Source organism: Neovison vison, chromosome 2, assembly GCF_020171115.1.
Source record: "Neovison vison isolate M4711 chromosome 2, ASM_NN_V1, whole genome shotgun sequence".
Lineage (NCBI taxonomy): Eukaryota > Metazoa > Chordata > Mammalia > Carnivora > Mustelidae > Neogale > Neogale vison.
In genome coordinates, this window is record NC_058092.1 from 78298333 (window position 1) to 78324914 (window position 26582).

The following is a 26582-nucleotide window of genomic DNA, read 5'->3' on the forward strand; positions in this document are numbered from 1 at the left end:
ATGAAGCTAAAAGGTTCAGAAGAAACCGTGGAGCTGGTATTTCCAGAGTCTGCAGCAGTTACGGGTCAATCAAGTGGCACCACCGATAAGACTACTAGGTGTAGACCAGGGAATAGGAGCATGGTGCCTGGGTAGGGAGCCTTGGCCCAGAGCCACATCCTCTACCTGATTAAATCAAGGGAACTCCATAAATGTGTTATACCTATTATCCTTTTCAGTTATAGCCAATAACAGCCCTTAGTTATAAATCTATTTGGGCATTTGTTTGCATGCCATTTATTAACTTTGGCATATGTGTTTGTGTCTTCTGCTTAGTTCAAAACCCTATGAGGGCAAAAAATAAAGAAACCCTATGAGGGCAAGGATCATGCATGTCTCTTGTGCTTATCCTCTTTCTCTGCCAGAGCCTAGCACAGTGCCTGGCACGTGGCAGGTGCTCCCAAATACTGGCTGGGTGATGAATTCCTCAATCAACCAAAACCCTGGTTCTCTACGGACCATGAAGCCAATGCCTCAGGTCTGTGTCTCAGTCCTTCCACACTTTAGCCTTGTAACCAGGGGAGTTACTTAACCACTTGATGTCTTTGGTTCTTCCCCTATGCACTGGGGATAATCATAGTATCTGCCCCATAGACAGTTCTTAGGATTAACTCTTTTTTTTAAGATTTTGTTTATTCATTTGACAGAGAGAAAGACAGGGAGAGATGGAACACAAGCAGGGGGAGTGGGAGAGGGAGAAGCAGGCTTCCTGCTGAGCAGGGAGCCTGATGCAGGGCTCCATCTCAGGACCCTGGGATCATGACCTGAGCCGAAGGCAAATGCTTGACGACTGAGCCACCCAGGCACCCGGATTAACTCATTTTTATTATCACCTGACTCTAATTATTATTAGCATCTCTCCAGCTATGGCCTGTGTCCTGAAAAGAAAAATACTTTTCAACCTATCTCAACCTCCTTTTGCATTAGGAATCGCAGAATAGTAGAGCTTACAGGAAACTGGGCTCCATGGAGATCAGTGTCCTCACCATCACCCACAGGGTGTGGGGAACCACTATGGGCATATTTCATTATACTGCACTTTGTGTTACGGTGCTTTACAGATACTGTTGTTTTTGTTTTTGTTTTAATCAATTCCAGGTTTGTGGCAACCCTGTGTTGAGCAAGTCTATCAGCAGCATTTTCAGGATAGGATTTGCTCCCTTCATGTCTCTGCATCACATTCTGGTAATTCTTGCAACATTTCAAACTTTTTCATTATTATATTTGTGATCAGTGATTGCAACTCATGGGAAGCTCAGGTGATGGCTAGCATTTTTAAGCAATATTTTAAAATTAAGGTAGGTACATAGGGGTTTTTTTTTTACACATAATCCTACTGCACACTTAAGAGACTACAATAAAGTGTAAACATAACTTTTATATGTACTGGGAAACCAAAAAATTCATTTGACTCACTTTATTGTGATATTGGCTTTACTGCAGCAGTCTGGAACCCAACCCACAATATCTACGAGATGTGCCTGTATGAACTAGTTGGTGAGAAGGCCTTCTAGTCCAATCCTTCCTAGTTTTTTTCAGACAAGTCCTGCCATGACTTCCAGTTCTAGAAATGCAAAATTAATGTACCAAGATAGGTCTGACCACGGTCCCCAGTTTTAGTGGCTCTACTCCTACAAAATTCCTGCTTCACTGCATGTCGACCATACTCCCAAAAAAAAAAAAAAGACAATTCCTATCCAACCCAAATGTCATGCTATGTATTCCTTTATCACTTATATACTTAACTCCTTCTAGAAAAGAAACTGAGGGACTTGTAATAAAAAATTTTAAATGGGCTTAGAAACCCAGTTAAGCTGCCAATCAATTAAAAACTGGCAATGACAAAAAGAAATCTCAAAGAACTGAGTTAAAGGAAACTACTTCATTTGAGTTGCCTCACCTAGTTCTGAGCTTCCTAGTAACCAAGGTAAAAGAGAAACTGTGATGCTTAAAAGATCTCATTTAAAAAAGCAAACAAACAAAAAACTCATAAAAAAGAAAATGAGTCAGCTCTTTGGATAAGAAAACATTTTTCCTACGTCTGAATTTCAGAGGCCTGTGATAATGCAAGGATCAGTGATTTCAAGTGTCATTTTACAAAAAGTATAGATGTATAAATTTTCTTACATGGCCTCATTAAAAACAGAGGGAATACACTCTATAGTGAATTTCTTTTTTTTTTTTAAGATTTTATTTATTTAGGGACGCCTGGGTGGCTCAGTTGGTTAAGCAGCTGCCTTCGGCTCAGGTCATGATCCCAGAGTCTTGGGATCGAGTCCCACATCGGGCTCCTTGCTTGGCAGGGAGCCTGCTTCTCCCTCTGCCTTTGCCTGCCATTCTGTCTGCCTGTGCTCGCTCTCTCTCTCTCTCTCTCTAATAAATAAATAAAATCTTTAAAAAAAAAAAAAGATTTTATTTATTTATTTGACAGACAGATCACAAGTAGGCAGAGAGAGAGAGAGAGAGAGTCAGAGAGAGAGCCAGAGGAGGAAGCAGGCTCCCCATTGAGCAGAGAGCCTGATGTGGGGCTCGATCCCAGGACCCTGAGATCATGATAGAGGCAGCTGAAGGCAGAGGCTTTAACCCACTGAGCCACCCAGGCACCCCTCTATAGTGAATTTCATTCAGGGGTCCAGGTAATTCTCTCTGACATACATGCACAAAAACTTCTTTTCTAGAACTGGAAGGGGGTTTTTTGGTTTGTTTTTACTTTTTAAACCAATAATTTACACCAATGTATGTACAAAGGCAAAAAACAAAGTGGCATTAGTTTGCTAAAGGGAGGATTTTCTCATCTTGCTTTTTAAAAACACACCATTCAATTAGCCCAAAGTTTCAGATTTTGTGGGCACCTGGCTGGCTCAGTCAGCTGAGGATATGACTCTTGCTCTCAGGGTTGTGGGTTTGAGTCCCACGTTGGGTGTGGAGATTACTTAAAAAAGAAAAAAAAGTCTTAAAAAAAGAAAGTTTTAGATTTTCCTATGCTATTCAGAAGTCCAGGAGCAACTTCTGAAAATTGAAACAGAGTTACCAGTTCAACACAAGGCTAGAATGGAGGGGTTTGATTCAATCAAACTGTATTTAACCTAAGACAAATATAAGAAATTATTATACTGGGGTGCCTGGGTGGTTCGGTTGATTAAAGCCTCTGCCTTAGGCTCAGGTCATAATCCCAGGGTCCTAGGATGGAGCCCCACATTCGCATTAGGCTGTCAGCTCGGCGGGGGGGAACCTGCTTCCCCTTCTCCCTCTGCCTGACTCTTTGTCTGCTTGTGAACTCTGTCTGTCAAATAAATAAAATCTTTTTAAAAAATTATACTGCTGTTTAATAAACTCCCCCGCAAATTTAAAGCCGAGATCAATGAGATACCCGTGCAGAAACCACATGCACTAAGCATGGTCATGACAATTGCCACACACAGTAAAGTCCTGTCAAACATAGATCTGTACGTGACAAAGAAACCTTTCAAAACCGATGTGTCACCGGATGTTTCAAAGCTTAACTTTTTTTTTTTTTTTTTTAAGTCTGTCACATTCAATCAAAGCAATTTCTGTTTTTCGGAAATCTATGTGTTATTGGGGGGGGGTGTGGATCTTTTCTTCAGTGTTTTTCCACTCTGAATCAACTAGCTCCTCTCTTTTCCTCACAAGTGAACCTTCGGAAACCACTCTGCCACAGGGAGTTCACCTTCTCTCACATGGAGACAAACTCTAATACTTTCAAATGGTCAATCTAAAAAAGAAATCCTGTGCATGCCAATCCCTAAAACAAAAAGAACTTTGTTTCAACATTTGCACAGAAAAATGTACCAAAGTTTAATCCATTATTTAAAGTAATAATTAATTCCTTCTCCCAGTATTTAATATCGTATTCCCTACACCCCCCCCCCTTACTTCATCTAGGCCAAAGAGCCACCGTACCACCTTACAACAAATGCTTCATTTGTTCAGCACTGACTGGTAATGAGATATCCCACATAAGCAAATCTTCCAAATAAGCAAGGATTTACTCCTTTCAAGAAAGAGACTTAAGTCATTTTTATAGGAAATCTACCTAAAATGTACTACATACATAGTCCTTTCCTGGCCACCTTAAATATTCTGAGCATCCTGACTATCACTAAATTTTTTTTTGAGGACTTGGGGGTCATCATTATGAATACTAATTACAATTTATTAAATTTCAGTAGCTATTTCAGTTTCTGTCTCTACACCAAATGGTCCCACATTTGTGTTTTATACTTCTGCCTATCCTTTTTATACTGTTTTTCTACCCTGGCTGCAGGTCTGTCTCTCTGCTCCAAGCCCATCACATGTCATCTTTCATACTCAATTCTAAGTCAACAGCTTGGATAAGGGCCATCCCACCTACAGAGCAACCTCTATGGACTTCTGACAGCTCTCTTCCCTGGAACTCACCAAATGTTTTGGTTTTCTTCATGTGCAACGGACACACAAACTTGCTATAAAAGTGACACTGTATAACAACCTTAGTGACTATATTAGCAACAATATTAGGGACGCTGTTCACGCTGACCTAATCTGAATGGCAAGCCATCAAAGAAAGTGAAGTGTATGCACTACTCAGGGTGAACTGCTGGGAATTTAGTTCACACCGAAACTGTGCTAAAGGCCTTACTCTTCTATGACTCTGGGACTTCAAGCATTTTAGAAATATTATCTTTTCAATCAAGAGGGAGAGAAAGCAAATACATGACTAGGTCTCCTGAGTATATATATGTGTGTGTGTGTATATATTCTTCTTTATTGTTCAGGATGAACAGATAATAACCTGCACACCCAGGTTAATTATAATTTTAGCATCATCTACACATTCTTCTACACTACAGTTCTTCAGTGGAACTTGTAATCACCATTCCTTCCCGTCTTCTCTCTCCCACCACCAGTGCTGGAGGACATGGTTGCTGCGGTCAGACTCTGCGACCATGGGTCCCTGTTTTGGGTCGGTACTAGTGATCCATGATGTACCAGACAGTGGAGGGCCGGCTGCATGCTGCACGGCACATGGAAGACACACAAAGCCACTCAAAAGCCCCTCTACTGACATTATCGGCAGCTTTCTAAAACCAAGTCAAGACACAGAATCTTCCCTGCCTTCTGATGTTAGTTAGAAACATGGGTCAGACTGCCCTCTTTGCAAACCACAATTATGGTTTAAAAAAAAAAAAAAGGCAGATACTGAGAACTATCACAGTTTCAGATTCAGAGAGGTTCACATTTTAAAGCTCTTTTCTAAAATGAAATAGTGTTTCTTTGCCCAAGAGATAATTCATAATTTATCCTAAATTTTGACCTTTTTTACTGTAAAAAGCATAGGAAGTTACATGGAAACAATGAATGGAAGTGCACTTTTTTATTAAACAAGAACAGGAAACTTTCAGTAGTTTATGGTACAACTACATATTTGAGCCAAAGAGAAAAATTAAACTGTGCTCTTTTAACTCCTAACTTTTCACCCTCTCCCATCCAAAACATACAAGAACATGCAGCGCTGATACCCATGAAACAAATCTCAAGACCAAGAGAAAAAATGAATATTTACAGTCTTCAAAAATATATTTCCCCCAAATTACCTTATAAGCCTCTTCACACGGACCTACACCTACTTGTTCTATTATTGCGTGGCTCAAATGAGTCATAATAAAACTCTGGAATATTAAAGACAATAAGTGAGGAAATTCCAGAAAATATAAAAACTTTCAGGGAGCCAAAACAGAACTGTATTTATTTTTCTATCCTAATGCACAGGAATGAATAAACCAACAAAGAAATCAGGGATCACAAAAGTAAATACACATCTGGCTGTAGTTCTGTAACAGAGTCTTCCAAATTGACCAACCTGTCCATACTATAAAAATTATTCCCTTAAACAAAGTTAACCCCAAGCACCACTCCCTACCCAACTCTAAGAACCTTCTACTATACCAATTTAAAAACAGGTTATTTTTGAATCCATGACACCCAACACAGCAAATGACACTTAACAGGGCTCCATGAATGTTACAGAAAGGAAAAGCCCACGTGGAATTCTCATTCACTTTAGTCTTAGTCCAGCCCTGTCCAGGTCATGGCTCCAACAGCACTAAAACATACAACTTTCCTGAGCCTCAGTTTTCTCACCTTTAAAACAGGGATAATACTTATCTTGACTAATCCCTAGGGTTGTTACGAAAGAAATGAGATCATGTACTTGAAAGTTTTGGTTTTTTTTTTTAATTCAATCAGGAAGCCCTATAAAACATAAAAATATTACCAATAAACACATGAAAAATCAGTAGAAAAGAACATCCTTTCTCCTCACTGTCCTATCCCTCTCTTTAAAAAAGCAGCTCACAATATGCAATAACAGACCTTAAGAACACATAGGAAAGAAAGAAGGCTTATCTTGGGGATAGAAGCCCCAGGTTCTAGTCTCAGCTCTGCCAGTAACAAGCAGCTTGCCCTGGGCCACCTGTATATTAGGGCTACTCCGGCCTTTGTTTCCAAAGCAAACTAACGTATTGGATAACAAAGAATTCTACAAGCTTAAAAGCAAGATACCAATAGAAAAGATTGATTAATTAGAGCTGCCTAACAAAAAGTTTGGACTTCAACAGCTTTATTATCAAATCCGATGACAGGGAAAGAAACAAACTGCCTCTGGCAAGACTCATCCTAAAACACCCTCCCTGAAAGGTGGTTAAGAAAAACAACAGAGTGGAGAAGCTTCCTCCACAGTGGAAATAACAGAATTAATTATGTAAAGGGATGGGGGTTTTGGAAATAGGAACATGGAGGAAATAACTATCCATCAGAACCCCTTTGAGTCCAATTAAACTTGTAAATTAACAAACTGGGTCAGATTTCCCCCATTTCTGGTTAAGGCAGAGGCAGGCAACTCTAACCCTACATGTGCATGCCCAGCATTCCAGAACAAACAGCAGCTAGAGCAGAAAGCAGCAGCAGGAGAGTAAGAGGAGACAATAGATCAACAAACTACAACAGATTGGTCACTTAGTAATTAAAAAGAAAAAAAGAAAAGAAAATAACCAATTTGAAAGTTCAACTTGAGGCTGAATTCCTATCAGAAAACAACTGGAGGCCAAAGCCTACATCTGCATAATACTTTAAATCTGAGGCTGGTCTTTGGAAAAACATTTGACAAAGATTATCAAAACATCTATTTTTCTTTTTTTCTACTCACTTTTTCTCCATTACTTTTCATATTAACCCCTGAGCTTCACTCACCACTCCTGCTTTCTCAACTACAGTAAGCAAATACGTATAAATATGGACTGAATAGAAACTCTGTAACATATTTTTCTGTATCTATCTTTTTTTATCAGATATTCCTCTTTTGTAATTGCATGAACGGCAAATATTCACACAACTAACAGCCAACCAAATGAGCTGGTGTACGGTGCTGATGTTGGAATCATCCTGACAGCGATTAGACAGTGTCAGATTCTTCCTGGATTCCCAAAACGCTCACTTTTTAAAGTCCACATACCACCGGTTCCACCTGTGGGGTCTTTATGGGATTTTATTCTGAAAATCACTAGAGACTGTGGTTCCCACCTACTGGCCTCAAGTGAAACTTTAGACTCCTGCTCTAAGCATTAACATTCAAATACAGCTTTACCTGGTGGGTAAATCAAATCACATCAAAAGCAAAATGAAGCGTTAAGAAATGTAATTACATGCATTTTTTATATCCCTCTGCGTAAGCAGAATAAAACATCCGTATTTCACCCTTTTCCCCTAAATTAATACAGAACATCAACGACAACAGGATATGATTATTTTCAATTACTCCCATCTAACCGATATTCTTATTAAAGAAAACATCTTCACGTCACCACATATGAACCCATCTAATCGCGGAGTGCCTTATCGTTTATCATGTCGTCAACTATGCATCTGACAAAATCAAACTGTGGCCCTAAGTAGTGAAAATTACTGGACTCGCTAAGAACTCAAGAACCCAGTATACAACAAGAATTCTAGTTATGTATTTGCTTTAAAGTAAGAACAGTAACTTTTAACTCCACCTCGGGCTTTGGACTCTGCTTCTAACTTGATGAGGAAAAAAGACCTACCATGAGGTCTAACTCCAGTTGACATTAGGGTGTTAATGCAAATCCCTAACCAAGTGATAGTATTTTTACAAACAAAGCATCATAAAGAACATACTGTTCGAAAGGCATGGAAATCGTGCTTTCCAAGGTCCATATTTGACAATCGTTAGGAGAGGGCTGTAGATATCAGCACAGTGTAATACGTGAGATGTAATCCCTCTTCCTGACAAGGTCACTCGCAAAAGAACACTCTGACCTTGGCAAAGTTCTCAAAAATTTAGACAACTAGGAACTGCAAGAAGGGTTTTTTGTTCTTTCATTGTTGATGTTTGTTTTCAAATGTTGCCTGTTTTAAATCACCTCCTTGGTTTTTAAGCCGGAAAGGATGCAAATGTTTGAGTTACTATAATCACCTTTCTCCTGCTGCTTTGAATGGCCTATAAGGTAATCTCTGCAGACACCAATATTAAACTGCGCTGGCCTTGCCAGGACAAATGTTGGCCCACGTATTTCAGCAAGGCCACGAGTATTCTGAAGGTCAAACAAAATACTATTTCCAGTCAGAAAGGAAGTCTTTGCTTTCTGGAAGGTGGCCCCCAGCTCAGCCTTGACTTGGTACGCTGCAAGGCAAGTAAACCAAAAACTGGAATCAGCCTTCATATTTAATCAGTACTTTCCGAAAAGTGCTACTGATAACAGGGAGAAAATGTGAACCTACTTGATGTTCACATTTCCCTCTATCTTGGCTCTTCTCCTTTTTACAGATGCATCTACAGATGTCCGAAATAATACTTCACTAACAAAGTTTTCAAAGTAAACTACAGAATGTCATCTTGGATTCCTGTACCATTCATGAAAAAGGCTGGACACATCACTTAGTGTTTTCTTCCTATTTACCAAGTCCTGCCTATAGTAAATAGCATCCTAGTGGTAATGGTGCTAAAACAAAAAAACAAGAAGGAAAGTGGGGGCTGCTTTTGGATGTCTACTTTTCATAAAGGGCTAAAAACCTACTAGTTTTCAAGCACGAAGTATAAGACCCACTGGACCAGGTGTGATTTGCATGCTGACGGGGCAAACATAATACTCTCTTTTTTCGGCACATGGAAACAGAAGGAAACCTCATCTGCCTTTTTTGCAGATGAGGAAACTGAAGAAGATTAAGGGACGGTCTGGCTTGGCAGTCAGCACCTACCACACACAGCACCACTCCCTTCTGGGGTCTGGTCATGCAGAAAGGCCTCCTGCATCCGCACCTCTTACACTCATCTCCACTCCAAGTCCCCACCATGCTTGAAGCCCAGCTAGACTTCAGCGCTCACCTTAATGCTCTTCGCTGCCTCCATGAAGCCTCTCTCAGCCTCACCCCTTCCTCTGGATCCCTGCAGCATGCTGGCTCTTCTCTGATGGGCACACCACAGCACCAAACTACAGGACACCCCCCTACCGCATCTAAGCATATTAGAGTCAAGTGTTATCTTATTCGTCCTCCCTAGCCCTGAGAAAAGACCTCATACATAGTAAGCACTCAGTAAATACTTGTTCGATGGAATTCTTTGGGAGATGGATGAAAAAAATGGCATTTCCAAGATTCCACAGCAAGTGGGCAGCAAAAGCAAAAATAAAACCCAGGCTTCATGAAGACCAAATGCAGCTGGTACCACGCCGCCACGGAAATCCACAGCTGTGTCTGTTCTCACATAGGTGGTGAGCTGAGGACTGCATTGGGCGCACACACATCCAAGTCCTCACAACGGAGCAACAAACAGTGAGACTTCTCACCATTAATTAAGGTTTGGCTTTTTAGTAAGTGTCCCCACAACCCTAAACTGCTATTTTATACCAAAGTTCTAAAACACTGGATCATTTCCTCTTTTTCCCCAGCTTTTTTTAAAGTAAAGTTTAGGACAGCGGGAAAACTGCTGAGCCAAGACGCAGAGAAAAGCTGACTCTGCACATGCCTCATTGTTTTCTATTTTCATTCCAGCACAGTTGTGGCTGGAAACCAGTGTTTAGGATTCCCAGTGGATCTGCGTCCCCGGTGTTTCACCACGTCATGGCTTATACACTACTCAGAGAGGTGTGAGGCAACTGAGTAGTATGTTCTCTCATATGTATCATGTATCTTTAGGGAAGTAAAACAAAATATGTGTTTGAGGAGAGGAGGAGGAAAAAGGGACCAAGGGAGTTTTCAGAGGTGTAATTACACCTCCACAAGTGGGACCGTCCATGTGTGTATTTTGGAGGTGGAAAGTTGAATGTAAACATTGACTACGTTTGTGCTTGTGCCTTCTGTATACATTCCGAGTCACAATACACTTGAGCACACATCTGTTAAAAATGCTGACATGTTCACTATAAGAACATTATTTACTCTGTAAGGGATTTGTATTTCGTCGTATTTTTTTTTTTCAGGTTTTCTTAACTTTCCTCCTCCAATATATCTGATGACTTCTTTTTAAATTTTTGATTACTTTACAGCATGCACAGGATCCCCCTACGATCCGTGGACACGGGTCATTCTGCCAGAAGAGCAGAACGGATTCCCCTTTCCAAACTGCTCAAATTTCACCTCTGGGAGGAAAGGCTGCTCACACCTACTTCAGGAGACCTACAAGCACAGGGTCCTTGCTGGAAGAGTTCAAAACAATGATTCCATTCCGACTATCGTCCCACTGCACTGTCCTGTTCCCAAAGAGCTAAGGCATTCCCCAGGTTGAAAATAACCTCTGACCCATATGGAAATGGAGACTCAAAGGGAGCAGAGAAAATCTGTCCATTGAGGGCCATTCTCCTGTTGGGGGAGGGCCCTCAGAGGCAGCTGCATCTGTACAGCCTTTCCTGGTGGTGATTTTTTTTTTTTTTTTTTTTTTTTAAAACCATGATACTAAATCCACAGCCCACAATAGCAGGACATTGCTGTCAGGGCACCGAGGTCTCTCCGTGTAGCCGCTCTCACAGCCTCCTGAAGTCATGAATCATACCTCCAAGCTTGATGCCAGAGACAGAGGCTGTACCCCCACACCACCCCCGACCTTGAGGATGCCCGCTCTTCCTCTCTCCGCTCACACTCTGATGCGCTATTTCAAGGACATTTTACTTCCTATAATTTTTCTCTTTAAAGACTTCAAGAGAAAGGACGGGCTTCAGAACAATGGAGAAGAGACACTGCAGTGGTAACAGAGGACAAGGGTTCAAATTCTGAATGGGCTCCTTAGAAGCCGTGTTTCTTAACGCAAGTCACAGTCTCTCCAAGTCTTAGTTTCAGGTAAATGGTAAGTAGCAGCACATTTTTCAGGAGATTGTTAGAAGATTTCAATGAGGGAACAGATAAGAAAGTACCTAGCACATGCTAAGTCGTTACTAACATTTTGCTTATAAAGAAATCCTAATGCTCAATTAATACATTTCAGAGGGTGTGATCATTCAATAATAAAGGCCAGTACGAATATTCTGAGCCCTCTGCAAAATATTCTCAGCCAGGTTTGGGTAGCACGTGAAGCAGCCAACACCTCTGTTAAGATCTTACACCGTAACTGTAATTATACCAAAACTTTACAACGTAACTGTAAAGGTATTACTGTGTTACAGACATAGGTGTTAACTGCCATAGTATTTACAATAGAGAAATACTAGGAATAGCCTAAATATTCATGAGGGTACACCCGTACCATGAAATATATACACTGCAGTTAAAATAGTGCTATTTGTACTGACAGAAACATCTCAATGACATATTAAGGTTTTTTTTTAATTTTAGAAAAGTACATAAAGAATGATACAACTTATTAACTCCCTAAAACTCTGTGTAGATGTACACAAGTGCACAGAGAAAGAGGACTGAACACATAATTCTAATGGTAAATAGTTCCTACCTACGGTGGGGGCAGCGCTAGAATGGGGTCAGGGAGCTAAACGGGCACTGGGACTCTGCTCTTGGTCTCTCTGAATCAACTTCGCCCATGTACATGTATTTTAAGTTTTTTATTACTTGTATAATGAACACAGTTTTATTTGTACAATGAAAAACTAAAAATACATACTGTCATATAAATAATTTTGAATCAAGCCAACTGAATCAACTGAAACTGGCTGAGTAGTTTTCTGCTCTGGATGTCTTATTTGGGGTGGCGTCAAACGTGGTTCAAAAAGACCAGCACTCCAGGGTCTCAGTAGGCAGCAAAGAACCCTGTTCTACTCCACCTGTGTGATGACAGCCTCTCCTCTACTTGAGGGCTTTCTGTGGCCCTACTTCCTTCTCTGTGGCCAGTGTCCCAGCAGAGCCAGGGTCTTGCCTGGGCTCAGTAGCAGGCAGTAGTGAAAACTTCTGGCTTTGACTCCTCATTCTGCATTGTGCCATCTAAGATTTTGCCTCAGTTTTCTCATTTGTAAAACAGAGACATACCTACGCCTTGCCAGGCTGTCACATGGGTTATCATATGACACACACCACCATGCTCAATGAACGGCAGCTTTAAACGTTACTATCATTAACCAGGCAATGGTATGGGTCTCAAGGTCAATTCTCATCTGTAAAATGAGATCCCGATATCTGATTATTTTGAAAGTTTCCAGCTATAATATTCTATGAACATATGATAAAGAAGAAAAGTACACAAATAGGCTGAAAAGTGCACCTAGATGTCTGGGACCAGGGAGATGAGACCACCTCCAAGGCAGGGCCGTGGCAATGATGTGACTTGTGTGACTGTTACCACATCACGGGGTGAGAAGAAAAGAGGTAAGAGAAGCTTTTTTTCCTCTAGTCTAGAAGACTTAGAATTTAGAGATATAAAAGAAAGACACGCAGAGAAACACATTCATATTCTTCTACTGCCAAAAAGAAAACATTTCAGTATCCCCTAATACCTGCTGGTACTAGTATCTAGTACCTAGTACCTCTTGGGAATAGCAAAGCTTACAAAACAGGGCATCTTAGTGTAACTGGCCCAAACACAGCCTTCAACCTCCAACCTGCTCAACCTTCTGGGACAGAAGTTCAAGTTAAATGCTCTTAAAACCAATAGTATCTCTATACATCTACATCTATCTTTTGGGGCTCAGCTGAAATGTCCACCTCCCTTGTTAACCTCTCAAACCATCCCCATCAAAAGCCATCTCTCTCTCTGAATTCCCATAAACTTTGTTCTTCACCTTTATTAATTTCTACTTTACATTATAGTTATTTACTTGCCTGTTTTACCTCCCTTACAGGGCCATAAACTCCCCTGTCAGCTGAATAATGTTCCAGTCAGCCACCCATTCACAAACATTTACTGAGCATCTACCTATATTTTATTAGGTTTATCATCCAAACTATGAGGGATACAGAAATAATAACACTCTCTCCATCTTCAAGGAGCACAATCTGATGAAAAGATGGGCAAGATAACAATTTCAATAACCAAGGTGCTATGGGAACATGGAGGAGGAACCTCCTTAATTCACCTCAAAAGAGGGAAAGATGAAAGTGTCAAAAAAGCCTTCCAAGCAGGGAATGCCTGAGGTAATTCTTCAGAATTAGTGAAGGGGTGCCTGGCTGGCTCAGTCAGAAAAGCATGTAACTCTTGATCTCAGGACTGTGAGTTCAAGCACCACACTGGGTACAGAGGTTATTTAAAAATAAAATATTAAAAAAAAAAAAGAAGCTACCCAAGCAAAAAGGATAGGAAAGGATAAATATGTACTAAAATCAATACAGGGGGCACCTGGCTGGCTCAGTTGGTAGAACATGCAACTCCTGATCTTGGGGTCATGAGTTCAAGCCCCATGGTGGGCACAGAGCTTACTTTAAAATATATATTTTATATATATATTTATATATATTTTTAAAATATATATATATTAAATCAGTATAGATGCATCTACTTGGAGAACTGGGTGGCAGTTTCTATAAGTTAAGCATATACTTACCATACAACGGAGCAACTGCCCTCCTAGGTATTTACCCAAGAAAAATTGGAAGATATGTTCATAAAAAGACATGTTTACAAATGTTCATACCATTTTTTTCATAATAAAGAGAACAAGCAAATGCCCATCAACACGTGAATGAACACACAAAGTGGGGTGTAGCCATACAATGGATATATACTCAGCATTGAAAAGGAAGAAACTACTGATATGCAGAATAACTTGTTTAACTCTAAAAAAAATTTTGCTGAGCAAAAGGAGCCAGGCTCAAGAGAATACATGAAACTCTGGAACAGACCAAAGTAACCTATAGTGACAGAAAGCAGGTCAGTAAATGCCTGGGACAGGGATATTGACTACAAAGGGACAGGAGAACTGGGAGGGAAGGAGGGAGTGATATACAAAAATCTGCATCTTCTGTAACTTGATTGCAGCCGTGGTTAAAGAAGTATATACATTACAGGGGCACCTGGGTGACTCAGTGGGTTAAAGCCTCTGCCTTCAGCTCGGGTCATGATCCAAGAGTCCTGGGATCGAGCCCCACATCGGGCTCTCTGCTCAACAGGGAGCCTGCTTCCTCCTCTCTCTCTGTCTGCCTCTCTGCCTACTTGTGATCTCTGTCAAATAAATGAATAAAATCTTTAAAAGAAGTGTATACATTATATATAAAATCCATTAAACTGTACCATTAAAATATATGCATTTTAGTCCTGTAAATTTTACTTCAATAAAGGAAATTGGTTTTATTTAAAAATTGTTATTTACTTATGGGAGAGAGAGAGAAAGAGAGCAGGCACGTGCATGCACCTGTGAGCAGGGGTGAGGGGCAGAGGGGGAGGCAGAGGGAGAGGAAAGAATCCCAAGCAAACTGCACAAAGTGCAGAGCCCCATGAGGGGCTTGCCCTCACATCCCCCGAGTTAATGACCTGAGCAGAAACCAAGAGTCAGATACTCAACTGACAGAGCCATCCAGGTACCCTTCAATAAAGCTGATTTAAATATATATATTTTTTTATTATTTATTTATATATATTTATTATTTATTATTTATATTATATATATATATATATATATATATATATATATATACACACACACACACACACACACACACACACACACATACATGGGCGCCTGGGTGGCTCAGTGGGATAGAGTCTCTGCCTTTGGCTCGGGTCATGATCCCAGGGTCCTGGGATGGAGCCCCACATCGGGCTCTCTGCTCAGCAGGGAGCCTGCTTCCTCCCTCTCTCTCTCTCTCTCTGCCTGCCTTTCTGCCTACTTGTGGCCTCTGTCTGTCAAACAAATAAATAAAATCTTTTTAAAAAAATAAAGAAAAAATAAAAGAAAAAAATATATAGCACAGTGTTTAGGAACATAGACTCTGGAACCAACTGCCTGCTCTATGACTAGCTGGCTATGTTAAGAGTTAACCAGTGCTATCATTATTATTATTAGCATTAGCATTTCTATTCATATTCCAGGAAGAGGGAAAAACACAAGCAAAGGTCTAGAAGTAACAAACAGCATGGTGGTGTAGAGACTACAAAACAGTTTAGTGGTGTGGAACATAAATTAAGAGGAAAAACATGAAGGGGATGAAATCAGAGAGGTAGAAAGAGTCAAGGTTACTAACAGAGAGCTTCTGACACAACCAATCAAATGTTTTGGTTTGTTTTGTTTTTTAAAACTGATGAACATATAAGGAGATACCCCTCGAGACCCACCAGAAAGGCTATTATCAAAAAGACAAATAATAACAAGGGCTGGCAACAATGTGGAAAAACTAGGCTGGGAATGTAAAATGTAACCACTGAGGAAAATAGTTCGGCAGTTCCTCAAAAGGATAGACACGGAGCTCCCATTTGAGCCAGCTACTGCACACCAAGGTACACATATACCCAAGACAAATAAAAACATATGCCCACATAAACACTTGTACATGAATGGTCTTAGCAGCATTATTTGTAATAGCCTCAAACTAGAAACAACACACATGTTCATCAACTGATGATGGATCAATAAGATGTGGTCTACACATACACTGTAATACCATTTAGCCATAAGAAAGAGTGAAATACTACTGTAGGCTACAATATGGATGGCCCCTAAAAACACTATGCTAAGTAAAAGAAGTCAGACACAAAAAGTCACATACTGTAGAACTGCATTGACATAGGATGTCCAGAATAAGCAAATCCACAGAAACAGAAAGTAGATTAGTGGTTTTCAGGGGCTAGAAGAAGGGAATAGTAGGGAGTGACAGCTAATGGGTATGGATTTCTTTGGGGAGTGATGAAAATGTTCTAAAATTGACTGTGGTAGTGGCTGAACAACTCTGTGAATGAACATACTAAAAACTAGTGAGCTGCAACCAGTCACTTTAAATAGGGGAATTATATCTCACAGTTGTTATAAAATATTTAATGAATAAGATATCAAAGGTCCACTTACTTCAAGGAATGTTTGATAAAAGTTAAAACACAAAAAATTTGAAACATCTTCTTTCATTCAATTTGTTCAAATCCCGTTATGTGCCAGCTATAGTGGCCACAAATATCGAGTGAGACAGTACCTTAGCCTTAAGAAGCTATATCCTAGAAATGGGAAGAGAGGCAGGTATATAGGGTAGCACGCTAGAGGGTACCACAGAAAGCTGTCTAGGAACTGAGGGAACACAAACAAGGGCCAGGACCACCTCTCCATTACTTTGCCTTTGACCTCTTCCTCTTACACGGTATCACTAGATGTGCATTTCTTCTACTGGAAGTCTGCTCACAAAAATTTTGGCTGGAGACCCCTGTAGTAAGCAATGTGATTGATTCTCTAGCTGATCAGTCTAAGCCAGTCATGGCAACTCCATTACTCATTGCCAGTGACTGGTTCAAGGACAGATGGCGCTCTATCAATTCAGCCAGTGAATGCAGAGAGAGATATGCTGGGGGTCTGGGGAAAGAGGCGCGCTTTCTCTTAAAAAAGCCAAAGGCAGCATCACATCACTCTTCCTTGGATCGTGAACAAAACCTTGATACCTACTGAGCTCTTCTTATAACCACCAGGAAACCTGTCTTCAGTTAAGATAACCCTATGAAAAAGACAGAACCACCTAAGAATTGGATGCAATTAGTCCAATTTCCATTTTCTCCTGTCCTGCATTAACTAAAAAAGCTTCTAATGATGTCACCTAATGTCTTCTCTTCCCTCATGGGTCAGGAAGCACTTACAGAGCATAGGTTAGAGGCTACATCTCTTTGAGTCTATCTAGCACATGGTCAACCATCACAAGTTACGTATTTCAAAAGAGCAGAAAACAATGAACAGTGTTACACTTATCCCTAAATATTTTAAAAAGCAGAGTTTAACAGAAAAAAAATTACCCGATTAAAGGTTTCCCTATTAAAACTTACACAGTTCCCTTCACTGCCTCAAGCAAGGACCTCGTTTTATAGAGGGAAGGCTCCTATTCCTTCCCCTCCACCACTTCCTGTGGTGCGACGTGGAAAAGGTCCTAAGCTTCCAGGGAAGGTGAGCAGATAGGGGTAGGGACCCTGTAGGTGTGATGTAAAATGCCAGGCAAAGGGCTAGCACTGGAGGCTAAGCATCATAGCAACAATCACAACAACAGAACCAGTGGGGTGTGTATAGACTGGCGTTTACAACATGGAATGGTACTGGCTTCTATTCTCAGCATGTGTCACTGACTTACTGACAAGACAGTTAAACATAAAAAGGGTCCATTATCAGTGGTAACTGGGACAAAGTCTCTGGGCTAGAAAGAACAAGAAAACTCCAGCAGTAGTCCTCAAACCTCCTAAGTCTCAATAGTTTCAATCTCCTCCTCCAAACCTTTTCTAAAATTGCTCTTACCAAAATAAACTAATTTAAGTTGACTTCCACTTCCTTTCCCTGATGTGAAGGCATGGAAGAATGAGCAGGAAGAGACACAAAAAGTCCCAATTATCCACCCCTTCTTAAGGCTCCTTTGTATGCCTGCTGCATAAGGTCATTCATTAACTAAGAATAAGTCACTGGTTTGTGATAACACAGTTCCTGGCACATAGTAGGCACTTGATAAATGTCTACTAATCGACTGCAGCCAACTAGAAGCAAGCATGTGAGTGCTGGACAGAGAGGAATAAAGCCTTGACTCAAACAGGTTCACTTTTTAGCCAACCTGCTAAAGACAATAATAGAGCACATCATCGAAAGCTGAAAAGAGCTGGTATTGCAGCTAAGGCTGCTGTTACTCACTGCTCCCTGAATGAATAAATCTATTCAGTTTCTCTGACCCGGGTCCAGAATACAAGTGAGTTACAGCCAGTGCAGACACTGGCTCCCAGCGAAGTTGCTATTAACCTCCCTGGCTAGCTGTAAATAGATAATAGAGAAACCTGCTCAGCTCCAGACTGTCCAGACATCACTCTGGTTAATGGCTTCACCTCATTCAGGGCACTGGTTTTTCAGATCACCCTGAGGTCTGCCCTCCAAAGCCTGTGACAAAGCCAGCACAGAACATACTCCAACTTCTTCCCTTCCCTTGTCAAGAGAACTTGAATGTCATGATAGCTACAAAATAAACCCAGAAAAGTGGGCTTCTTCCCTTGATTACAATTACACAGAGAAGAGCATGGGATTTGCTTATACCTATACTCATGCCCATGATGAACCCTCAGATATGACCAATCAACCCCAACAATATTTTAGCTTCATTAACTGGCCAGAGGAAAAAGAGCCTGTCACATGGAAAACTCATATTTCCCACAGGGATCTCCGGCAAAATAGAGCAGAAACATCACAGTCAGATCCAGAGTACACATGTTCAGTACCCAAACAAATGGAAACCGACAGGATACTTGTGGTTATAATTTAACTTAAATCCTCAGATAAAGGAAGACCACTACTGATTTGGTTTGGTTTATCAATAGGAGAGTTCTAAGGAATTATCATGAGCAAACAGTGGCAGCCACCACAGTTACCGCAAAGACCTGAGTGTTGAAAGAGGACCAAGTACACTTAGCTTTACTTCCTTCCCTGCAGTGAAGGGTCCCTTGGGATGGGTCACCTTCATGAGGGGCAGCAGCTGTTCAAACCCCAGGATTTAGAGAGGGAAGTTAAGGAGTAAAGGGTTGCTGGGATAGAGCCACAGGCCTGAATCCCTCTAGGAAGGGACTCTGGTTTAAGCCCACATTCTTCTCACTGTGCTCATAAGCAGCAGCAGCCCCCCTCAACCCACTCCCCTTTTATCCCAATTCCTTGACATCTATTAGATCAAGACCAGGTGGCAGATCTTAAGTCCTTCTCAATGCACCAAATGGCTATTTTAAGTCTTTTTTTTTTTTTTTTTTTAATTAAGCTCTATACCCAACGTGGGGCTTGAACTCATGACCCTGAGATCAGTCACAAGCTCTACAGACTGAGCCGGCTAAGCACTCCGTGAATGGATATTTTACAGTGACAAGGTACAGTTCAGGGAAGGGAGCTCTGGGATGGCTTTGGAAGACCTGTGGAGTTGCCCCAGCTCTGCCAAACTAGCCAAGCGAATTTATCCTTGGCTTACACAACTATAAAAGAGGGCAGTGTGGTCTGATAATTTTTAAGAGTCCTTCCAGCTCTCAACTCTTGGAACTTTCAATGTAGGCTATAGTTTCATCTATCTACACCCCAGTGGAGTATCCCAGTGAGCATCTAAATGAGGCTGAAAGACACAGATGCTGGAAGGGTCTAGCCATGGAATCATAAAACCTAAGAATGCTAGAAGCACCCAGAACATAGCAGTCCCCTCAAAGGAAGCTCTGGGTTTCACAATGTGCACAAAGATCTCTATGGCTCACCATTTCCCATGGGGAGTACTCGGGACCATCACTGTGAAAGCAAGGACTCAAAAAGGACAAACTCCAAACTCAATTTATTCCAGGCAAGGGTCTATTCTAAAGGTGCAGACCCAAAAATAGCTTTATAGTTTACAAAAAAGTAGAACCTAAAATAAGATTTTCAAAAAAGTCAGATCCTTGGTACTTAACTTCCTTCCAAACCCACAGCTAGAGGCCAGCCCTGTGCATCGCAAGGGTAGATTCAAAAAAATTACCCATTCAAGTACCAGGGTATTTGCCTCCTTCTTTCTCTGGCATAACCAAGATAAGCTCATCCTTGCACGGTTCTGTTTGGTAAAGGAGGGTATCAGGCAATTAGGCCATGGTGCATGTCCCCCAAGGTCAGAACACTTCCCCAGCTACTTTTGTTTGGTATGTCTTTGTTTTGGCTTAGCCCTGGCAATCTGGCAGGCAAAGTATTTCCAGGGGGAGCTCTGTCCATGGTGTGAATGTCCCGGCCTTGAGGTCCCTGTTCATTTTCATAAACAGAGCCCAGTTGCCACAGTGACTGGTGCTAGGAGCAGCTGCTAAATAGCAGAGGTCACCCAGAGCTTTCTTTGGGTTCTACAGTCTGGGCTATGTGTTCCTCTGCCTCTGTGAACAGTGGGTCAACAGGAGCTGCAATCACACCGGCCAGGACTTCACACAGGAGTCTGGGCACTGAGGAGGAATGTGGTTTGAGATGGGGCCTGGACCCACATGACACAACTCTGCCAGAGGGCACAGAAAGAGTAAAGGGCATAGGAGTGGCAACTTCCTGCCTGGGGGTTCCACAGTCCCAAAAGGGTGGGAGGGGGCAGGGCCAGAGTTCAGTGCAACAGGAAGGACCTTGGAAAAGTGAACACGGAGCTGGGCCTGTGATGCTTCTGAAATCATGTACGCCATCGGGTGCTTTTTCCCTTCTCTGTTAAGGTGTGACATGGTTCTCCCCACCACCAGAGCAGGAAACACCACACCCCACTTGACATGCACAGGTTAAAAAACAACAAAAAAACCACAACACTTCTGGACTGGAGTCCCAGAGGTCTTTCTAAATTAGAAACTATCCCTCTTGTGTTTCCATTTCCCAAGGCAATCCCGCCCAAAGGCCACAAGATCCGCTTGATACAACTAGGGCAGGTGTGAAACACAACCGTGTCTGAAAACATGTATACCCCTGGTCCCTCTCTTTGTTGTCCACGTGCTAAGATTAGAAACAGTTGTTTTTCACTCTACGAAGTAGAGCTTCTGTCCTCAAGGTAGATGCTTTCAGATAAAAACTTAAGAACAGCTACAAAAAAGAGATTATAAGGCAGGTTCTCTTAGCTCTTACAAAACCAGGTTATCTTGGCCGGGGCCAAGGAAGCCATAGAACAGAACTGAACATAAACCTCACTTAACATCTTTCAGACCCATCCCCATGTTAACATGGAAGTCATAAACATTCTTTGGTTCCAGTGCCAGTTCCAGAGATGGTGATCTTTAAAATGTAAACAGAATGAAGGCTTATCTCTCTCAGAAACATATGCTTCTGTCTTTACCAACCATGAGCCAATCAGACCACAAAAAGGAGAGGAAAACAGGAACAAAGATTTCTAACTTATCAGTGTAAGTCAACGGTAAACCTGAAAACTTAGATCCCTCGTGCTTTCCAAACAAGACCCAAATGTTTCACACGTAAGATGTTTCTGTGTTATTCCCACCACTGTAGTTCATTACAGGCCAGAAGAAACCTAAATAGTTAGGAACTTTGTCCTTAGGCAAATACTTCAATATTTAGACTTCAAAGACTCCATATTAACCTCTGTTTACACAAAGTAATGTGTTTCCTTTGCCTGCTCAACATCAAAATGCTTCATAATTAATTACCTCTATTTTTAAAAACCCCAAATACTGTTAAATATAATGGCCAATATACTGGGGGTGGGGGGGTGAGAAGAAAGCATGTTCAAAATCTCCTCCAATCTCTGAAACACAAAATGATAATTAAGACATCCATGGAATTTGATTGATGTAGATAATTATTAAAAAAAAAAAAAACCAACTTTCCCCCTGGGGCGCCTGGGTAGCACAGTAGATTAAGAGTTACAGGCTTGGGGACACCTGGGTGGCTCAGTTGGTTAAGCAGCTGCCTTTGGCTCAGGTTCATGATCCCAGCGTCCTGGGATCAAGGCCCACGTCGGGCTCCTTGCTCAGCAGGGAGCCTGCTTCTCCCTCTCCCTCTGCCTGCCATTCTGCCTGCCTGTGCTCGCTCTCTCCACCCCCCCCTCTGATAAATAAATAAAATCTTAAAAAAAAAAAAAAGAGTTACAGGCTTGGTTTCAGCTCAGGTTGTGGTCTCAGGTTTGCGATCTCAGGGTCATGAGTTCAAGCCCCACATCCGTTAAAACGCTCTCTGATCCTCTTTGCTGCATATGCTCTCTCCTTCTCTCAAATAAATAAATCTAGAACAAAACAAAACAAAACAAAAAAAACATTCCCCTCAAAATTACAATTTTTATCTATTTTTTTCCATTTTGTCTATGAACATTGTGAATCTAAGAATGGAACAGTTTTTTATTCCATTACACAGAAATTCAACAAAATTAAAATTCTGGGTAAAGGCACAGCTTTAGAAAATTCAAAGTTATTTCATTCTCTAGCTAGTTAGTACTTACACCTTCTTTTTCTTTAGAGTATTCCTAGTTCATGATCAATGGAGCACCTCAGAAATCAACTCCACACCTCCCACAGGGAAGTGCAAATGGAAGCACAGCAAGTGGCTTAAATGGCACAGTATTTTATAAACACTGACGTCATCATGGAGACAATGATCAATATTTCTTGGAATTTGTATGGGGAAATTTCCAGTTTCTTTAAAAGCTCTTTTCCACTCTATTACCCTCAAAATATCCACATTTGGCAGTAATATTAATATCATCTATGGAGTATTTACTATGTGCCAGGCTTTCTTCTAAGCATTTTACTTGTATGTAAATTTTATAGTATATAGTAGATAAAGTATTTCTCAAAACCTTGAGATATACTATTGCCTTCACTCTGCAGCTGAAAACACTGAGATGGAATGATGTTAATTAACTCACTCAAAGTCATGAAGTTATTGACTTACTGAGTCAAGTGATTAAGCCACGGCCAGCCCAGGATGGAGTTGGGGGGAGGGTGGAGAGAGGGAGAATGTGCAGGGAGGGTGGTACCTGGACTAGAAGGCAGGAACCAGCATTCTGGTTCCAAAATCAAAAGGTGTTCCTTCCCGGAGAAAATACTGACCCAAGATAACTCAAGGACTATGTCAATGATTTCTGACCTAAATACATGTCCTCTCTCTATAGAAAATGGAGCTACTGGCACCTTAAAGAGAGATACAAACACCAAAGAAAAAATGAAGCTCAGATTTTCTTAATTAACTGTGCAACGTTCTCAGCTAATGTCATTTTAATTTTACATATATCTTCTACAACCTAAAATAGTCTTTGCACATTACCTAAGAACAAATTTTAAAAGCCTTCAGAAAAGGGAACTATTTGGACTTTCTATGTTAAATTTTCGCTACATTTTTCTCCTACACTGTAATGTTTTGATGGCTTTTTACAATTCATATTTCTGGCCAACTTGTTTCATTAGCACTCGAAGTAGAATTAAGCTCATATAACATCCCTGGGGTTATAGTGTGAAGCTGCTATCCAGCAGAGCTGATTTAAAACACCCAATTCTGGGGCGCCTGGGTGGCTCAGTGGGTTAAGCCGCTGCCTTCGGCTCAGGTCATGATCTCAGGGTCCTGGGATCGAGGCCCGCATCGGGCTCTCTGCTCAGCAGGGAGCCTGCTTCCTCCTCTCTCTCTGCCTGCCTCTCTGCCTGCTTGTGATCTCTCTCTGTCAAATAAATAAATAAAACCATTAAAAAAAAAAAAAAAAAAACAAAAAAAAAACACCCAATTCTGACAGCATGGTATACCTCTGCCTTTGATAAAATTAGAAACCTTTCCTTCCTTTCTAGAAAATCTTCACATATCTGAATGTATCTGAAAGCTGCAAATAATCATAAATTATTATAAATATTTTTTTCCTGAGATCTCATTTCCCATCCTGACAGGTTCTCCTTCAGCTCAGGCACCAAGAATGGGCCATGACATACAAATGAAAGCGAGAGTGGCCTCGTGTGGCCTGGGTATGCCCAGGGTAGATGCAGTAGCCTGGGCCCTGGGAATGCCCCATCGGGAGTTGGCAGCTGAGCATGGAACAGCCAAGAGGAGCAGAGCCAGCTGGTGGGCGAGGGGCAAGGCAGGTCGGAGACAGGCAGATGGGGCGGCCAGAAGGGCCAGAACATCAGGTCCTTCATGATGAAAAATTTCAAGATGCTTCTCTGTCTTCCATGTAGTTAGTAGTATGGGTGGTGAAGAAATGGCTGAGAGTGTCAAAACTTCTCTCTAGGACCTTACCAGGGGGAATCAAAGACTCCATTTGGGGAATCTGTACCATCTCAAAGCTCGATGCCCAGATTCAGCACAAGATAGAGAAGCGTGGAAGAAGTGCAGGCAATGTCCCACACCCAGGAGAGCCCAGAGTACAGAAAGGAAGCAAGAGAGTGAGCTATTGGGGCGCCTGGGTGGCTCAATTGTTAAGCATCTGCCTTCGGCTCAGGTCCATGATCCCAGAGTCCTGGGATCAAGCCCCGCACTGGGCTCCCTGCTCAGCAGGAAGCCTGCTTCTTCCTCTTCCACTTCAGCCCTTGTGTTCCCTCACTGTCTGTCAATTAAATAAATAAAATCTTAAAAAAGAGAGAGAGAGAGAGAGAGAAAGTGAGCTACATATCATCAGTAGAAGTCTCCTCTTGTTTTATCAAGTGTTTTTTCCTGTACTACAGTCGGTAACAGACCAAATTACTGGTGATCCATCATCACAACATGGAGATGTTTGATCGTGGCTGGAATTCTTCCTTACCTCAGTTTTCAGTGCTCACTGGGTGTTCCCTCTGTGCCTAGCAAAGTCGTAAATACCATTTCAAGACAGCTGATGTGGAATTTGAGGCACCGGGGAGGAAGCCTCACCCATTCCCCAGTGTCAGCAAGTAACTGCTAACATGCTCTTCAACCTTTCGCTGCAAGCTCATTCCCCTCATCCAGGGCATGTGCATGAGTCTCCTTCCCATCTGCCTTGTGCGTCAGCTGGTTAGTTCTCTGGGTATGTCCCTCCCTCCTTGCTGGACTGCTGTTGAGTATTGTTGGTCCGGTAAAGGAACTGAAATGCACCAGTGACTGTTAAAACACAGAAAGCAATTGGCATTACTACTTTGGATTTGGTTTGCCCATGGCTTTCCTCACAGCAATGCAGTCCTGATATATTACCAGTGGTGGCCTCTTCTCCCTCCTTTCCTGCATTCATTACCAGTACCAATGAAGCAAAGACCCCTGGCAAAGTATACCTTTTCCAGGAGCGTCTCTTCTCTGGGGTGGTTTTCTTAAGCAACTGACTCTTCTGCACGGCAGTCTATCTGCAGTCTGTCCTGAACAGCTCAGCCTCTGCAGAGAAATTCCCTTTGCCGCATCTGCCTCCCACCAGGCCACTGAGTCACCTGCCATCCAGAGGGGATGGGTGGGACTGGAAGGAACCTGAAGGAGTTCTTTTCCTTGTCCCCTCCTCCACCAGGGCAAGCAGGACCTGCTCTTCGAGGGACCCCCCTGCCTGTTCCCTTCTCTCTGAGGAACTGGGATTTCTGTCTCTGGTGCACATAGAGCGGAATCTTCCTGACACCAGCATGAATGGACCACAGGTTTCTCTGCAGGTCTTTCCTAGCATTTGCCAGCCCCCATGCCTGGACTGATGTAACTACTTTTTTTCTCCCTGTGCCATTTACCCTCCTAGCTCCCGGTCCTGCTTTTTGCCACCCTTGGGTGAATGGATTTTAAAATTCTGGCTGCTATATTTTATGGACCTGTTATTTTTGGTATTTTTCTGTGAAGGACATATATTGGATATGGGAGGTAAAGGCGTACCTATCTCATTTGCTCCTGATCACTCCCTTTATAGCCATCACGGTTTATTGTTTCTTGTAACTCAGGTTAGATTTTCATCTCTTTGGCGCTACTATAAAAAACAAGCCTGAAGAATGGGACAGAAGGAACGACCTCACAGCCGGACTTGCTGGGTTTGGGGGAGTGATTTTCTTTCTTCCCCTTATAGGGGAAAAAACTTTTTTCACTGGTACATTTAAAGATTCCCAGCTATAGGGAGGTAAAAGTTTTGGACAAGTGCCCCTACAGCACTGAACTCTCAAAGAACCTGAACTTGGAATTCTGAAGGTCTGAAGTGTACTGCTGGCCACTGCCGGGTTGTCTGGTATTTCAAAGGAATACTGGGTGCTGCAAATAGTAATGGAAGGAATAAACTTATTAAACTCATGAAGCCTGTGATTGGTTGGTGTTCTCCTGTCATTTCACAGAGACGAAATATGGGGAGGGGGCAGATGTCAAAACACTTGTCCAATTTTAAAATGTCACAATTAGGGGCACCTGGGTGACTAAGATGGTTAAGCATCTGCCTCAGCTTGGGTCATGATCCCTGTCTTGGGACTGAGCCCCATGTTGGGCTCCCAGCTCAGTGGGGGGCTTCTCCCTCTCCCTCTGCTTCTCCTCCTGCTTATGCTCTCTCTCTCTCTCAAATGAATGGATAAAATCTTAAAAAAAAAAAAAAGTCACAAACGTGAGCTG

General features: G+C 41.8%; 1 protein-coding gene and 1 pseudogene across 2 annotated transcripts in view; one reads left to right on the forward strand and one right to left on the reverse strand.

Annotated features, from left to right (window-relative positions):
* On the forward strand, window positions 1–25696 carry LOC122898519 (annotated as a pseudogene).
* TGFBR3 (transforming growth factor beta receptor 3) overlaps window positions 1–26582 on the reverse strand; it is a 200053-nt gene that overhangs the window by 126133 nt on the left and 47338 nt on the right. The gene's annotated exons all lie outside the window — the stretch shown is intronic.